At 46.4% G+C, this 18,650-nt stretch overlaps 1 protein-coding gene across 3 annotated transcripts in view; it reads right to left on the bottom strand.

Moving 5' to 3' along the window:
* Positions 1-18,650, bottom strand: part of SUFU (SUFU negative regulator of hedgehog signaling) — a 988,972-nt gene that overhangs the window by 41,010 nt on the left and 929,312 nt on the right. The gene's annotated exons all lie outside the window — the stretch shown is intronic.

Genomic DNA, 18,650 nt, shown 5'->3' with positions numbered 1-18,650 from the left:
TGTATGGCGCACCGAACCCGAAGGTAGCTCGGCGCAACAGAGAACAGAATACATGGATACTTTAAGTTTAGTTACAAAGTAAGGCATACGGGTACATGAAAAGCATTACAAGTAAGTAATTGAACAAATCTAGAGAGAATATGCATACATACAAGCATAGGTGGTTAGGATCAGGTTGGTGTTCAGTCACTGAAGTAGTTCGTGGTTAGTCCCGATGGTCATTGGAGTGTAGCCATTTAAGAATATTACGTCTCAAACTGTAGTAGGATTGATCTATTCTGATGCCAAGTGGGAGCGCCTCAACCGCGAAACTACTACTGCCTGTTTTTTTCTTAGCCTAAATCTGGGTATCTGTAGGCAGTAGGAGTTGGTGGTTCTGGAAGGGCGTGTAGATGTTCTTCTCACCATTCTTTCTGCAAGGTAGGGGGAGCAGCATTAATGAGGCATTTGTAGGTTAGTGAGGCTGTTTTTAGAGAGATCCTATCGCTAATTTTTAGCCACTGTTGTTCTCTTCTTGTATTAGAGATGTGTTCTCTAGTAGGTAGTTTGAGGGCAGTTCTACGGGCATGGTTTTGCATTTTGTCAATGATTATTTGTTGGCTCCCAAATACAGGGCATTGCAGTAGTCGAGTTTGGAGAGTATTAAGGCGTTGGTGAGGATGATGCAGCTTGCTTGTGTTAGGAAAGCTCGGCATGCCCTGATGAGCTTGCAAGTATAGGAGGTGGAAGATGCTACGGCATTCACCTGTTTCTGCAACGTCAGGGTGGAGTTAAGGTGGAAGCCTAATGTTTTCACTACTTTGGCTACTGTAATTATGTTGCCGTCAATGTTGAATGCAGAGTAGTTGGGGCTGAGTTTCTTTAGGTTGCAGCAAAGCCGAGGAGCAGGATTTCGGTTTTGTCATCATTCAGGCAGAGGCCATGACTGGCCAACCATGCCTGAATGATGAGGTATATTTCATTTACCAGGGCCGTATCGGAGACAAAATTGCCTGAAAGGGTAATGAGGATCTGGGTGTCATCTGCATAATTAGTGTAGGTGACACCCAATTTGTCAAATAGGGGCTTGGTAAATATATTGTACATAGTCTGCTAGACGCAGGAGCCTTGGGGTACACCGCAGGCTATTTTGATGGGGTTTGCTGATGCCGATGTGGAGAAAACTCATTGTTCGGTTGTCCAAAAATGATTGGACCCAGGCTATGGCTTCTCTTGAAAAGTAAGCTGCCGATGACAGGTGTTCACACAAGACTGTGTGATCCACCAGGTCAAAGGTCGCCGACAGGTCAAGGTGGAGTAGCATAGCAGTGTTTCCCTTGTCGTTGAGCTCGTCAATTTGGGTTTTGAGATCGATTAAGGCTGTCTCTGTGCCATGTTGTGGTCTAAACCCAGATTGGCGGACACCTGGGAGCTGGTTGGATTCGAGATACCGCTGTATTTGTAAGTAAGCTACTTTGTCTATTATCTTGAGAAGGAAGGGTACCGTGGTGATGGGCCTATAGTTAGTGGGGATGAAGGGGTCTAGGGTTTGCTTCTTGAAAAAACGTTAAACCCATGACTCTTAAGTTGCTTGGTATCGTGTTAGTGGATAAAGAGGCATTAAAGAGTTTAGTTATAAAGGGGGCTAGGTCTCTAGCTGCCTTCTTAATTAGTTGGGCTGGGCAGTTGTCACCCTTAGAGTTGGAGGGCTTGAGGGATGCAATCATCTTTTCAGTTACCTGGATGGAGATTTTGGCAAATTTGAAAGGATCAGGTCTGGTTTTGTCTGTGGGAGGACTGGTGAGTGGTGTCACACTAGGGGACAGTGATGCTTTTTTTGTGGAAATTTTAGTTTGAAGTTATTTTGTTAGCTGGGGCATGTTGGATGCTGGTGCACCATTGTTTGTCCTTGAGTACATTATCAGGTGGTGGTACTGGTGCTTCCAGTTCCCTTAAAATGGCAAATAGTTCCTTGGTGTTGGAAATTGCGTTGGACATCCTTTAGTTGAAAAGGTTTTTTTTAGTAAGTAGGATTTCTTTTTTGTAGTTGTTAGCGAAGTGTTTAAGTTGTAGTTTGTTTTCTTCAGAAGGGGAGTATCGAGATTGCGATTCTAATTTCCTTTATTGCATTCTTAGTTCTTTTAGGTGAGGGGTGAACCAGGCATTGAGTGGAGCGTGTGGTTTACTTTTGTGTGACTTTAGAGGTGCAATGGTGTCAAGGGCTTTATTCATAGCGTTATTGTAGCTCTGCACAAGGAGTTCGGGGTCTGAATTTTTAGGGAGAGCATTAATGGTAGGGAGTAGGAGTGGCAAGAGGTTGTCCGGTGTGATTTTTTTTTTATAGATCTGGTGGGTAGGGGAGGTGCCATGACTATCTTTGGTAATCTGTTTATAGTTTATGGAAAAGTCGATTAGGTAGTGGTCTGTCCATTGTTGAGGGGTGATTTTATTGATAATGGTATTGCAGTGCAAAGTGGCAACCCAGTCGAGGGTCCTTCCTTTGTCGTGCATTGGGATGAGGACTTTTTGGGTTAGGCCATGTTCAGCTAACATAGTAGCTATGGATTGGGCTGGTTTGTCTTCGAGGTAATTAAATCCCAAGTTAAAATCTCCTAGTAATATGAGTTTTGATGAGTCTTTAGTATTATTAGCTATAAGGCTGGATAGGTCCTCCTCGAAGGTGCCGATGGGGCCAGGTGGCCTATATATTAAATAGTTATGGTGCGACAATTTGAGATGGGCAATTTGGCTGTGAGCAGTCACATGATTTCATGGGAGGTTGAGTGAGTAGTCTTAGAGCAAGGTTAGTTTTTGCTATAATGGCAAGACCACCTCCTCTGCGGTTAGGTCTGTCCATTCTAATTAGTTGATAGTTTTCTGGAATGGCTAGGGAGAGCGCTGGGCCTGCTGCTTCGTGCAGCCAGGATTCTGTGACTGCCGAAGGTCTAGGTCATCCGATGAAAAAATGACGGCTATTTCTGTGGCATGGGCCACTAGGGATCTGCCGTTGATACTCCAGATACTATGGTCCAGATACTATGATTGGAATGGCCGTATTCGGGAGTTTTATAGGAATAAGTTTAGGACTAGGGAGTGGCTCAGGGGGCGATGAGGTAGATTTGGGCAATTTAGCTCGAAGTCTAGTATTTCTGTCCAAGGTGGGGCATGGTACCTGTTTGGAGAGGGACATGATTAGACTAATTAGTGATATGGTAAGGCACAACAGAAGGGTTGCCTGGGTATGTTAGGACTATACAATGTCACATAGTTAGGACTATATAATGTCAGTGGGCTTGGTAGTAGGCGGAAATTGTTCAAAAAACATTGTAATTTAGAGTTTTTCCATGACGCCACACATCACTTGTATGTTTGTTGCCAACAAATCAAATGCAATTTCCAAATATGATTCACTAAATGAACATTTTACAGCAGGTCCAAAATATGGCTTCATGCACTGAAAACTCTGGACATTTTTCAGGAACTTCCACAAATGTTTTTCATGTTTTACTATTTTGGAAAAACATTCCAGCGAAGTGGACTTTGTATGAACAGAACACTTCTGTAGCACTGAACAATTTAAATACTGAGCAAATGAAAATTAGATTTCTCATCAATACACAGGCATAAAAATGAATATAAAGTTATACACCCTGAATAAGTATTCTGCTTGGGTATCTCCCACAGATTCCCACCTTCTATGGATTCTCCTCGCACTGATTCTTCACCTGGATAGTCTGCAGCGCAAGCTGTTCTCTGAAAATCCAACAGAGGCTGTAGCGCTGCTAGACTAACACCTTCCACGACTCCTGTGCTTCTAGACTCTGTGCGTGGCGTACAAACTCATATATAGCCTACACTATGCTTCCCCCAATTCCTCCACCTGTGCTCAGCAGCCAAGGAAATAATGTCCTCACATTTTATTAACCAGGGGCAACAGAACTGAAACAAAGCAGCATACTACAAGCTTTTTCAGATATCGCCACTACGTATCAAATTTCTCAATTTTTCACAACTCCTTTCTTCTCACCCACTAGAAGCTTTCACAATCACTGAAGCATTGGAGGGCCACAAGGAATCTTTGGGAGGAGAATTCAGGTAAAGATCCTTGCTATTAAGTAATTTTAGCTTCAATTGATTTGATCCTCCCACAGATTCCTCATCTGGATAGCCTCCCAACGCAGTGTGGCAGGCAGGCTGAAAGCCACCAAGTGAAAAAACAAGGTATGCAGAGAAACCCATATAGCAGCCTGAAAAATGTCCTTCACTGGGACCCCTCTCTAAAACTGAGGAAGCTTCTATCCCTCTAGTGGAGTGCGTTCAGGGCCCTGGTGGAACCTCCTTCCCACCCATCTCATAACACTCAGCCATGCACAGCACAATTTACTTTATTGTATTTGTTGATGGCGCCCAGACCCGGAGGTATCACAGCGCTAGAAGAATAGTACAGTACAAGTAATAGGTGTTATAATGGGTTACAGGTGGAAACAATATAGTGTAGACATTGTAGAGGAGGCAGATGTAGGGTTTCCGACAGCACATTACATGCAGTCAAGTGTATTTATTAAACATGGTCGTTTTTTTCTGGAAAAGAGGGTACAAGGGTTCTTCTTGGATACAGGGTGGTAAGTCATTCCACAGGGTGGGAGCGATAACTGTGAAACTGGAACCTCCAGCTCTCATTCTGTTGAATCTGGGGGTGTTAAGTGAGGAGGAGCGTAAGCTGCGTGTAGCGTTTTTTTTTTACGATGCAGCGGGTAGCAGGGTTGTGAAGGCGGTGATGGCAAGGAGTGAGTTTGAACTGAATAGGCACCTTAATGGGAGCCAGTGCGCCTTGGATCTAATTAGCGAGATGTGCTCAGATCGTTTCAGGCCCCAGGCTGCTCTGAGGGCATTGTTTTGGATCAGCTGTAATGTGTTGATGTTTTTCATTGATGTTCCAGCAAGGATAGCTTTGCAATAATCAAGTTTACTTCTAATGATAGCCCTGTGTAGGGTGAGGCAGTTACTGGTGGTAAGGAATTTCATAGAGAGGTTAAGTTTGGTTGAATAGGCGGCGGCTGAGGCAACTGCCTTGACATGCTTCTGCATGTTTACCTCTGCATCGAGTTATACTCCCAGAGTTTTGTCATGGGAGGATACAGGGGTAGAGCTCCCATGGATGCAAAATGAGGTTAAAGTAGGGTCGAGGTGTTTGAGGCGGTGCAGGGAGCCCACGATAAGGTGCTATGTTTTGTCATCATTCAGAGAGAGATGGTGGGTCGCCATCCACGCCTGGATGATGCTTTAGATGTGGTTGATGTTGGCTGAGACTAGATCGGAATTGCCGGTGAGTCTGAGAAGGACCTGCGTGTCATCGGCAAAGTTAGTATATGGGATGCCAATGCTCTCCAGGTGGTCAAAGAGGGGGTTTGGTGTACAAAATGTACAGGGCAGGAGAGAGGCAGGATACTTGTGCGACACCGTAGGAGACAGCGATGGGGTCAGCAGCTTCCATTGGCACAAAGATTCTGGAGGATCGTCCTGAAAGGAAGGACGGACTTGTTCCAGTTGGTCGCTTTGGGGGAGGCTGAAGGTGGCAGTGAGGGGATGGCATAGAATCGTGTGGTCGACAAGATCGAAGGCAACCGAGAGGTCTAGTAGGAGGAGGATTTCTAGCTCCCCGGCGTCTTGGATGTGATCGAGCTGAATCTTTAAGTCAAGGAGGGTGGATTCTGTGCTGTGTCAGAAACCCAGATTTTGTGCTTCAAGGTGTTTTTGGAGTTGTGAGTCGGCGGAACAGTGAAGAATTCTTAGGAGGTAGGGCACCGTCGTAATAGGACGGTAGTTGGTGGGAAGGTTGGTGTTGAGGGAGCATTTCTTCAGCAGTGGCGTGACCCAAGCTTCTTTGATGGAGCTGGGAACTGTGTTGGACATGAAGGAGGCGTTAATGAAGTTGGCAATGGTGGGAGCCAGAGGGTCAACACACATTTTAAATCAGGCGGGCTGGGCAGATGTCGCCTGAGCAGTTTGAGGCTTTCAGGCGGTGGATGGTGGTGAGCACCTCCGTCGGGGGGAGACAGCGGAGAAGTGAAATGGGGGCAGTGGGCGTGGCAGGGGGTGGTGGATTCAAAGGGGGCCAGCACTGAGGTGGAGAGGGGGTCATGTTTGAGTATGGTTTTGTCCCAGAGGTTGTGGGTTTTGGTAGCGAAGGCTGACTGAATGAGTGTCCATCAGGCTTTGTTTTTAGGGAAACTGTCAGTATGGGGATTGGGGATTTGAGCTCCTTAAGTATTTTGAAGAGCTCTCTTGCATTGGAACTTCAGTTTCAGTAATTCTGACATTATATATGTTGGCTTTAGTGGCAAGGATGGCTGTTTTGTATGCACTAGCAGTGCGGCTAAAGGCTACCCTTATTAGTGGGGTAGTGTTTTTTCTTCAAAAATGTTTAAGGGCACATTTTTGTTTGCGGAGGGTGATTATTTCTTCTGTGAACCAGCTCTGGTAGTTATTTTTGTGCGAGTTGGAGTTTTCAGGGGGGTGTGCTGGTCTAGAGCGCTGAGGAGCACAGTGTTATAGGCCGAAAGAATAACTTTGGGGTTAGTGGGGTCAGGCAGTGTCTGGGAGGCCAGGATGGTGGGTTCCATTTGTTCCTTGTTGAGTTTACGGGTGTGTCTGGCAGTGACAGGTGGAAAGTCACATTTTTTGTGGGTGGTGGAGGCCGCAGTGGTCATGGTGAAACATATCAGTGAGTGGTCTGACCATGGTACAGGGTCAATGGAGGAGACTTGGACGGATGTGTTGGTGGAAAGTATCCAGTCAAGGATCCTTCCTTTATCATGAGTGGGGGTGAGAACAGCTTGGGAGAAGTTTATCTCGTCGAGGGTTGTAGTGAGGGCAGCGGCCTACTGATCAGAAGGGTCTTTGAAGCTATGTTAAAGTCACCTAAGAGTATACATTTGGTTTTGGGCTTGAGGAGAGGGCCGATGAGCAAGGTGATGTCGGCATCTAGTGTGCCAGTGTGGTTAGGTTGGCGGTAGAGTAATAGGATGTTGATGGTGGTCTGGGGGGTGGACTAGATCTCAACTTATAGGAATTTGTAGCCCAGTAGTGTCTGGAGGGGGAAAGCTCTGATGGGGAGGGAGGAATTGGAGATGATGGCAACGACTCCGCCTTGGTTTCCCTCTGTAGGCTCGTAGGGTGGAATATACAGAAGGTAGAGCGAGAGATAGGGGGGCACCGCTGCCTCGTGAAGTCAGGTGCCTGTTACTGCCAACAGTTCAAGCTTATTATCAAGTATGAGGTCATGAATGTCAGAGGCATGGGCACAGATGGAGCATCCGTTTATGAGCACACAAGAGAAGTGTTCTGTGCTGTTTGAGGAGAAGTGGGAGGTGGGAATGCCCGGTGAAGGCTCTACACCAAATGCAAAACTTGTTCTAACAGCAGTGGTACAGTGATTTTGTTGCTGGTCTCCTGGCTGAAAGCAACATCTCCATCACGTCTTTCGTAAGGTCGCAATCCTAGTAATCCTAGCAGATACGGTATTGGGTCGCCTCTGCTGTTCTCTGCCTGGATGAGCTAATGCTACATTCTGCTGCAAATTTTGCTGTTGTCATATATTATATTCTTTTCCTTTTACAGTCCCTTTCTCGGTCCATGGCGTGAGACTGGGCGCCTTTTTCATTTAATTTCCTCGTTTTACATTCTAATTTTATTTGCTTCACCTTCAGTTTATTTTAATTTCATTGTTTTCCTTGTAGCCCAAGGGTTGCCTGGCCTCTGCTAGCTCCGGGGCTTGTCACGGTCGCGGGCTGTGTCTTTGCTTTCTTCTCCTGCACCCACCCCTTGCAGTCTTTTTTCCCTGACAGCCACTTGGGCTGCAGAGGATTGGCCTATGCGATACCATGTGTCACGTAGGCCAGTGTTACCCATGCAGCGCAGCGGGCCTGCGCCCAAGTCAAGCCCGTCTGTGCCACAGTCGGCACTGTTCCTTGGGCTTGCGCTGACAAAGTACATTCCTCCGTTTATTCAAGGGAGCAGCTTCTTCCGCTTGCTCCCTCGTATACGATACTGCCAAAGGGCATGAAGCCCTCAAGTAAGGTTAGCTCTCATGGGTCCTGCCCCTTTTAAAAAGGACCTGCTTTTTAAGTCCTGGTCACTCGTAGCTCACGCAGCCCACTGCCATGATCTTCTTTGTGACACACACCCTGCCTGATTTTGCATGCATTACTGAAACATGGCTGGGGGAAAGCTGTGATCCTACGTTGGTCCAGTTGCTCCCGCCCAATTACAAAATTCTGCAGGTTAACCATCCTACCCAGAAGGCTGGAGGTGGCATTGCAGTTATTTTTAGCTTAATCTTTGTAGGCTCGTTACTGCGATCAGTCATAAGATTAGTATGGACGCTATGCTAGTTCGCTTCTCTCTTCATTTGCGTGTCTGCTTTCATCTATTGATAGTTTATCGTCCTTTGGGTAATGATACTCAGTTTGTTGCAGCCTTTTTAGATTTTGTGGCCGACATTCAGATGTGCCACGCCCACCTTGTTTTAGGGGATTTCAACCTCAGGGTTAATGATGTTGGCAATGCTAGAGTCCTGAATTTTCTTTCTTCTATGGAAGAAATCGCTTTTATCCAAAGAGTATCTGGCCCCACACACAGGTTGGGTAAATTCTTCTCGTCGGAGGCCTCTGCTTCAGTGTTCCCTGCCTTCCCTGTGGCCTGGTCTGACCACCTTGTTGTTCCTTTTCTTTGGGAACTGAATACCCTGATGGTGACTCCGTGCCTTCCTACCACTCTTCTGAGGGGTGGCAGTCGGCTCAGCCGGAGACTATTGCGGCGCAAATACTTGCCCTTCACACGAACACTGCTCCAACAGATTTTGAATTACTGTGCAATAGCTTCTTGGCCACTGGCAATCGATTAGCCCATTTAAAAAAATCGAGGCCATCAACACGGCCTCCGCAACAATGGTTTACGGAGGATCTGCCAGCATTGCATAGACAGCTAGAGCACAAGTGGAGACTCTCCTATGCTCCTGCGGCTAGGACCGCATTGAGCCAGGCTACTCTGTTGTATCATGCTGTTGTTAATGCCAAGCAGTTGTTTTATGCCTCTCTGATTGGGACGTCTCTTAACCTGCCTAAGGAGCTATTTAAGGTGGTCCGCAGCCTCTCTTCCATGGCTGCTGATCCTGTTCCTCCTTCTCGGTCTGTTTGTGATTCTTTACCTTCTTTTTCGTCAGTATCTACTCCCCTCTTGGCCCCTATTGTTCCCACGGCTGTCTCTATGGCTGTAGCCAACTGGTTGGCTTTTCGTCTGTTTGCTTCTGCTGAAGTTGCCGCCATCTGTAGACTTGCTTCTTCTACCCAAGATCCGATCCCATTCAATATTATCAAAGGTATGTCCCCCCCCACCTTATTCAACTACTGACCAATGCAGTGAATATCTTTGTCAACTGTGATTTCTATTCCCCTTAAGCAGGCGACTGTTATTCCACTGCTAAAAATGCATTCTCTTGATCCTCTGGTACCTGCTAATTTTCACCCCATTTCTCTTCTACCTTTTGCCATGAAACTTTTGGAATCATTGGTTTGCCCACTGCTCCCTACATTTCTTGAAGATACTTTTTTTGACTCTTCTCAATCAGGTTTTCACCCAGGGCAGTGTACCGAGACTGTTCTGGACGATTTAGCTTGGGTCCATGATTGGGCGGCATTAGCAATCTTTTGTTGCTTGATTTATCCGCCGCCTTCGACACAATTGACCATGGAGTTCTGCTGGATCGTCTGGCAGAGGCCGGCCTCTCGTGCATCGTCCTGGCCTGGTTCACATTTCTTACTGACCGCTGTCAAGCTCTTTCCTTGCCTCCTTTTCTTTCTTCGGTCGTCTCCCTCGCCAGTGGTGTCCCTCAAGATCCCGCCATATCCAGGGTCCAGTTTAAATGAATAGGTAGTCACCGTAGTGACTAACGTACTCTTAGTCCATAGTTCCCTTTCTTCCATACTGTATAGGCGTCCCTCGCGAGGGACGGGAGACGCAACCTTTTTCACCAGAAAAAATCACCTTCCTCTTTAAATTTAGAGGCGCGCGGGGGCGTGGCCCTGAGCGCATGCACTCCCCTCACTCCTTCCACCGGCACCAATCCTCAGTCCCCATCGACTCGTCGACAATGTTCAACATTGCATAATGACACCAGTATTATAAGGGGGGAGTATGGTGGGACGTATGAAGGAAAGGGGACTATGGACTAGGAGTACGTGAATACAGTGAGTAACTATTAAGTCGAGGGCGCTGGGGAAAACTTTCTGTTTCGTTGGTGTCTTTGCTGGAACTCTGGGATTCTGCTGGCCGTATACTGCATCTTGCAGAAGGATCTAATTCTGTTAATTGACCTAACTGTGCCGTGCTGAATGCAGAAAGCGCTCCGGCTGCTAGCCGATTTGAGCGAGCTGGAAGCTCCGCCTCACCCCGCCAACCCGGAAGCGGGAGCTTGAAAATCTCCCCCCAGCAGTCCTTGCGGCGTTGAGCCCGCGCAAGTCGAGGTGGTCTCTCATCACATTTCAAAACTTGACTATTCCTAGTGGACATATTTCTGGGGTCAGCCCCAAACATGGAGGAGGAAACGCTTCTCCCGCGCAGTGGACATCTCCGCCTCACGGAGCCAGGGCTGCGTTCCACGCATTCTACGCATACCCGCCACCCGATTCCAGGGGCCCTCGCCGAGGCATCTCATCCAAACTCCACATACAGGTAAAAGCGAGGGGAATAGGGTGGGGGTAGCAGAGAAATCACTACACCGGACAAAACTTAAAGAAATGCAGGCTAAAGATTTAACTGAAAATTGCAAGGAGCAAATGTCGCTATCAGCCCCACTTACACCCCAGGTGAAAAAGGCACCTAGGGAGACAGAAACCCAGCCCATTGATCCTCACGGGCCCCATGTAAAAGGGGCCCCGGGAGATAACATTGACCAGGATTTACCTGCCCCATGGGGTGATGGGGCTGAGCAACTATGCAGCTCCTCAGAGTCTGTTAATGGAGACCATCAAAGCGACGACCCGAGTGGTGATTCACCACGTGAGGGGCACACCAGGCTAGGCAGCCCCGGGTCGCAGGCGGACCAGAGAGTTAACATTGAGGTCCACCCAACTCCCGAGACGCCAGACATCTCCCGGGGGGGGGGGTCGCAGCCCGGAAGTGAATGATGCAGCAGCCCCACTTAAGCTTCTCCGACGGGACAAAGGAATCAATTCAGAAGGGCCCGTTGAATTGGAGCTTGACCAAGAGCAACACCAATCAACGGAAGAAAAGAAAGACTCTCCCATCAATCTAAACGACTCCTGGGACCTGCGCACCCCAGAACGGGAGGGGCCAACACCTCAGAGGGATCCTTGTATAGCCTGTCAAAACCAGAAGAAATCCCTAAAGACAGGCCATAAAACTTCCATTGCCCAATCAAAGCATGGAAAAAACCACGGAAAAGCTTTAAGCAAACTCAAACACGACAGAGGTAGAGAGAGACACCATTTAGCTCAACAGGAGCTCGCTCTATCCAACATTTTGGAAAAATTCTTCAAGAAAAAAATATTGCTCGGAAGAAGCAATCTTAACACGGAAATCTCTGACGCAGAACTGATTGAGGGAGTAGAATCTTTGGCTACCGTGGAAGCGATGATCCAGTCTTCACAGCTATCGAACAAGGATGATAAGCCCCAAGGAAATCAACAGCCACAGGACCTGCCCCACGACATTGAGTCAGAGAAAATCACTCCCTTGGCCCTGAATATTTCTGCCACTGCTGAGGTAACAATCGTGCCACCTCAGCCCTCGAACAAGGCCGAAAAGCCCCAAGGACCTATAGGAATCACCTACAGGACCCACCCTACGACGACAGGTCAGAGAAAACTACCCCCCTCGTCCTGGATATCCCTGCTGCGCCCCCGCAAAGATGGCACTATGGGAAGGCGGGAGCTTCGAATGTAATAGAACAGGCTTTAACCCACAGTCCGCCTTCAGACTCAATTAAGACCTTGCAAACCGCAGATCACGCAAAGGGTAGGCTATCCGACCAGAATGGATTGAGACTGTCGGATCCAGAATGGAAAGAAAGCACTCCGACTTGATACAAAAAGTAAGAGTGGAAGGCCAACAAACCGACAGCCTAATCAATAAAAACATTTTTTTTAAAAGACATTGGATCCCCTATACAAACTCCCACGGGACCCTTTGTCACTAGCCGAGGGGATTGAAAACTCAAAAAAAAAGAGCCACAAAAAATACCACTCTGGAACAGGGCAGACCTCAAGGGAATAGATTTACCTTTGACTCTCCACCGGTACAAGAACAATCTTATGAACAAACGCTGTTTCACCGGCGCCAGAGTGAGATCTCGTCGCCATAAATTAAAGATGCACCAGCAAAAAAAAACAGACCTAATGGCGATTATGTCCACAGTGAAGATTGCCTTGGCCCTATTCTGTAAATTATACAAATCGCTTCACGAAACCATGGTGGATCACACCTCGCTCATGAGCACACTGCATATACCAAGATGACCCTGCTGGACGCTCTTATTAGGCAAAAGATGGCAGAAGACATGCCATTAGAGCTTAAAATCCCCTACAGGGAAACGGCTCTATAAACAGACGTGATCACAGAAAAGCCCCCCTCTGTCAAAGGGACCGCAAAACACCCCCAAACGGAAGCAGAAAAGGTTGTGAGCCAAAGGGTGTTGCTGGAGCCAACAATTAACATTACTAATCCAAATACCGGGATTAGTTCAAACATCTGTGGTCCAAAAGCGGACGATGGGACGAGGCAAAGAAACAATAAAAGAAAAAAGGAACCAGCTTCACTGAAAGTAGCTACAGATCCTCACCAATGCTCAAGCCCCAAACCCAATCAAGAAAAGGAAAAATCCGGCGGTCCTTCGTACGGTATTTTTCCATAAACGCTGTGTGGCACTCGAGGCGAAGGAAAGTGTAAGGATGTGGAGGAAAGCTGCCATAAAGAAGGCAACTCAAATACCATTGGCAAAAACACTAAGTAAACCTCCGATAGGACCCAAAGGAGACAGGCGAGAAGTGTACTTCTATCAAAAAATTACAGCCAAAGTAAGGCCAGAAGAGGAACAGGATCCACCAAGAACAATAAGCAGAGGAGAAGACGAATCAATAGATCTAATGTATCTGAGCCTGTACACTACCACGCAGAGAACAAAAAACCGCGAAGCAAAACAACCTGCACCACCTTTTTGAACTGTGGACGAAAAGCGCAGATCTCAAAATGAAAAAGGTAGCAAACATGTTAGGCAGAGATCACCGTCACAGGACAAATATAGACAGGTGAAATTGCTTAGAAATCCGACTGCCGAGAGCCCTAACAGGACTCGATTCCCGGATACTCTCAAGGACACAAGCCACGATGAATTCCACAAACAAGCTTGGCGTAACGAGAGACCGAGAGGATCATTGATACAAGGACTTTCAAACTGCAAAGAATCATTTTAAAAAAAAGATAATCTAATTCTAAACCGTAGAACTCTCCTGAAAATTTGTGACTACATACCTACACTAAGGCATTTACAGTCGGACGACTTAAAAATAGTCAAACCAGTGAACGAAGAGCGTAAAGATGCATCATATCTACACATCAGTTCATCTAAAGTCAAGCAATTAATGTGGAAAGAAGCAACTCATTTTTGCTCACTGGGGTATGAACTCACTGAGGTGAGGACAGCGCCAAAAAACCTACAGGACGATCAGGGCAAGTGAAAACACCTCCAAGAAAGAACGGCCACAGGTGACATTGCCTATGACAACTCAAGACAATGTAAAAACGAAAAAGGAGAAAGGGAAGAAACAAGACGAGGTGCACCTTAATAGGAAAATCCAGACAGCGCCAAAGAAGACTAAAGGTAACAGCCCGGTTAGGAGAACTATTTACAACAAAACGGGCTTGAGCCATAAAGCACATTCAAATGTTAAGGAAGATAGGAAAGTAGAAGAACAGAAGTGCGATAGATATCCAACAGGGCCGTTAGCCCTCATTGAAATTACTTTTGAACATGACATGGGAGAAAGCAAAAGAACAAGAGAACAAGCCCAGGAGGAGATTAGTGACCAAACTGCAAACACCAACCACGGGCAAACAAAGAAGTGGACATGGATCTCAACGGCGGTGGAGAATCAAAGATCTAGCCACTAAATGATAGTGCGAATGGAGGAAAAGGGCACTCACGACTCCACGTGGAGAGTATTATCACCACAGACCCATTTGTTTTTTGCTCTTGGAACAAGTGTGGATTTTCCCACCTAACAACTCCATCTTGACATGAATTTGGGAAACTTCGATGTACTACGTCTCCAAGAGACATAGTTACAAGACGAACCGTGCCTTGATGGGTATTACATTATCCATGTTCCGGCTAAGAAAGGCAACAAAGGAAGACCTTCATCAGGCCTCTTAACAGAAGCCTCCAGCGGAGGAAGTCCATATTTTGCTCAGAATGGATCCAAGCTATCCTAATGTCAAAAGAGAGGGCACATGGCTCGAATATAAAATCTGAACAGAAATTAATCCCTTTGATCAATACATATTGGAATCCTGCAACTATAACAACTTCAGCTTATCTCAAAACGATGGAGACTCCAAGTAGAAGCACAAGAGGCGCATAGCATTGGCCATGTAATAATCACGGGCAACCTCAACGCCCTTGGTCTGGAAGAAAAATCGTCCCTAGTTCAAAGTAGGTAAATGTCAAGTGCACGAGCCAGAGGCTCCAAATGGAATCTCCTAATGGAATCCAACGACTTGCACAATCTACAACGGTTAAAAGACTCTACTAAACCATTATGACCAACATGGGAAAGAAACGGCCCTGGCCTAACTTTGGACCACACCTTCGACTCCCGTGAATTTCTTCTCCAAATACAAAGTGTTACAATCATCAAAACAAGGAACAGCAACCATAACATTCATCTTGTCACTTGGAAACCACCCAGATTATCAGTATACTTCATGCCTCCAGATCTTGAAGCCTGCAATAACACCAGGGTGAGACTGAACGAGAAAGCAATTAAGGTTCTCACAGAGAAATACCTTGCCGCCTCAGTTTCCGAAACGCAGGGGAGGCCTGAAGCCATAGACTACGTCCCTCTACTAATCAAGAACAAGCTTACAAATCCAAGACACACAGTCCCGCCCAAGCACAACCTCCACGCATATAATAAGATCATAGTGGACAGAAGAAAAGAAGTAAGAAAGGCCAAAAGGCGGGCAAAGAAGTCATTGGACCCAATTCTGATAAAAGAGGCGAAGAAGCAGGAAACACTATACAAAAACTGGTTGCGTCTCCAACGAGATAGTATAAAACAAGCGGACGCGGGGGAGATGCTGTGAACACTGAGTGGGAAGCGATCCAGGGACTTTTGGCCTTTGATAAGAACTTGCACCAACAAAGCCAATTCAAACTTGGAGAATAATGTAGCAGACTGTCACGACTCGCTCCCTTCGCTCCCGTTCCCACCACTTGGGGGCATGATTTGGGGTTTATTCCCTACTGGACCTTTCCTCCGAACCTTATGCTACAGTGCTGTGATGAATTGGGAGCGCTAAATCCCTATTTTCCAAGCTACTTCCCTTCCGGATCCATTCCAGGTTTTTGGCAGCCAGCATGCTTCTTTAACCAAATGACTATGCTTCCCAGAATGCCTGGCCCACTGCTCCACCTCCACCCTTGCAGGACAAGGTTGGGTGGAGGATAGGTAACAGCTGTGGCTGCAGGTGCAGCAATCAGCATACCTGAGGCGTGTGCTCGTTAAGCAGCTTTAAAAGCCTGTATTACTTCAGTCCAGCGCTGGTCATCGTTTGCAGTGTTCCTGTTGTGACTAGTCCCTTGTTCCTTGTTCCTTGCCTTTGTACCTAGTTCCTAGTTCCTGTTTTCTTGTTCCTCCGCCCTGAATCTCGGATTCATGCGCTAATTGATTCCTGCTCCCTTGATTCCCTTTTTGTCTTCCTCTGTTTGCAGGCAGCATTTCTCAGTGCTTTCCCCTTTTAGATGCAGCCCAGTTTGTCTGTGTTCTATATTTCTTTGACTCTGTCCTTTGCTGCTGTAAACCCGTATGCCTTAGCCTTCCTCTTAGATTAGCTTCCTGTCTTTTCCTTGGAGGGGTAGGGAGAAGTTTGCATTGGTTATTTCGTTTTTCCCTGCTCCTGATCCTTACTTTCTATTGTGATCCATTCCATGTTTTCCATTGCACTTCTGCATTTATTTCCCATTTGATTATTAGGTGTGGTGTGCGGTTGTAGCTAGCTCCTGTGTGAATGCTTATGTTTTCCTCACTAATTTGTAATCACTATTCCAACTTAGGTATTTAGTTTTCCTCCCATTGCTGTTCTAGCCTTTCTGGGTCCCAGTTTCATCAACAGGATTCGTGGGCTAGCTGACATTCAAGAGGTTTATCTCGTCCTCGTGAGTACAGTTCTTTATTTCCCTTATTTAATACCATCAAGAGTGTTAGTTCACAGATCCCGTCATTGCTTGCCCTCCACGTGGGTTTAGCGCTGTCAGTACCTGTAACAGCAATTGGGGGTAAGGCGCTTGCCGACTTTCCTCGCGGTCAGGTGCTTACCCCACATCCCTTTTCATATATTGGTTTTGTTGTCACACTCTATTTGCACTCCTGGGTTCTAGCATACATGAGTCGTTGTTCCTGTGTGCACATAGTTTAATTCGAAGCTATTCACTGTGTGATTTAGTGCACATTTCCCTTGCCATATTCGCTGCCTTTGTACTCGCCTGACTAATCCTGACACAGACCATGCCTGGGTTGCCCAATTCTCAGATTTATACACAAAACCACCAGGCAACTACCCCATGACTGGTAATAAAAGAGAAAGTAGATGGGAGATTCCAACTGACACATCACCCATCGCCCATAGAATTAAGAAACGAAAACAACTCTAGGGTGGCCGGTCCAGACAGTATCACAAATCTGGAGCTTAAAAGACATCTGGAAGCTTGGGCATCCTTCGCAAGCCAAGTATTCAAGAAATGCATAGCAACAAGTGAGTTCCCAACATCGTGGACAAAAGCACATGTGGTCCCCATCTATAAGAAAGGGGATAGACACGTCCCGGGATACTACCGGCCTGTAGCGCTTTTGGATACGTTGGGGAAAATCTTTGGCTCCTTTGCCCATCAAAAATGGACAAAGGAATCGAATTGCTCGGGCCCCTTACAGACTGGCTTTGTGAAAGGAATGGGCACGACAACTAATATTCTCCTGTTGAGTGCCCTCAAATCGAAGGTCTGGGAAGGAAAGCCTGCAATACACTTAGTATTTATCGACTTGGTCCAGGCCTTTGATCGGGTCAATAGAGAAAAGCTGTGGGACAAATTGAACCTTCATAGCTGCCCCGAATCAATATTGGGACCAATCAAATCCCTCTACACTTCAACATATATGAGACTGAACAAAGCAGGTCTCCTGTCCAAAGAGATGCCAACGGCCCGAGGTGTCAAACAGGGATGCCCGTTAGCACCGGCTTCGTACAATGCCTATACAGCGGACTACCAGGACACTCAGAATGGGCACCGAACCTTTCCAGCGACAATTGGTAATTCAGCAATATCGAGAATCCTCTATGCGGATGACGTCATTCTTATTGACCAGATAGTGGTCTGTCATCAAAGACAACTCTCCAATCTTATTTCATATCTAAAAGACAATAACCTGGAACTAAATAAAGACAAAACAAAAAGCATGACCCTGAGCAAATGTGCATCTGCTCAAAAGCCCCGAAGTCTTTGTGGAGGGATGTAAGCTCGAGGCGGTTAAAAGTTTCAGGTACTTGGGAATCATGCTAAATAACAGCAAGAACAAATACCCAATGCAGGAATTTCTGGAGGGCAAAATCCCCTCCCTGTTTGCACAATCCAAAGTGATTAACCAGAAGTTTGGGTGCTTTTCTCTAAAACCGATAATCTATTTCTTCAAAGCTAAAATAGTTCCCACCATAACGTATGGAGTTGAAACTATGCCACTCCTGCCTGAGGCACTTTGGAAGAGATTGGAAGGTCGGGTTTGGAGGAGAGTCTTCAACCTGCCCCAGTCGATGCTTATGGCACTAATCCGTAGAGAATTGGGCACATCATCCATTAAAGCATCTGTTGAAAGGAATGGACTTATGCTCTACAGGAAAACTTTATAAGCACTGCACAAATTCATGTTTAACATTATCAATATCGAAATGGAGGCAAAAAAAAAAGAACAAAATGCTCATTGATTGGAAACAAAACAGGACCATTGAGCCGATGAGCAGTTCAGAAGAAGAGCTAATCCAGAATCCTCAAAAGGTGAATAAAAAATTACTTGAAATGGAATGGATATAAACTTTGGACGAGGCTGGCGGCTACAAGATCACCAAATACATCCCAACAAGACCTAGAAAACTCATTGAAATTCCATCATACCTATTGAAATAACCAAATCAATTTGAGGATCCGATTAAACCTGATGAACACCAACGAGATTCAAGCCAAAAGAGGGCTCTCTAAGTCAAACCTCTGCTGGTTCTGCAAGTCCACCACCTGGGTGGAAACCTCGAAACATCTCTTGTTAACGTGTCCTGGCCTAAAAAGAGAACGACACCGCTGGCTGCATCACTTTATGGAATATGCCTATGTC

Source organism: Ambystoma mexicanum, chromosome 8, assembly GCF_040938575.1.
Source record: "Ambystoma mexicanum isolate Mex_15411 chromosome 8, UKY_AmexF1_1, whole genome shotgun sequence".
Lineage (NCBI taxonomy): Eukaryota > Metazoa > Chordata > Amphibia > Caudata > Ambystomatidae > Ambystoma > Ambystoma mexicanum.
This window is presented reverse-complemented; position numbering and strand designations above follow the sequence as displayed.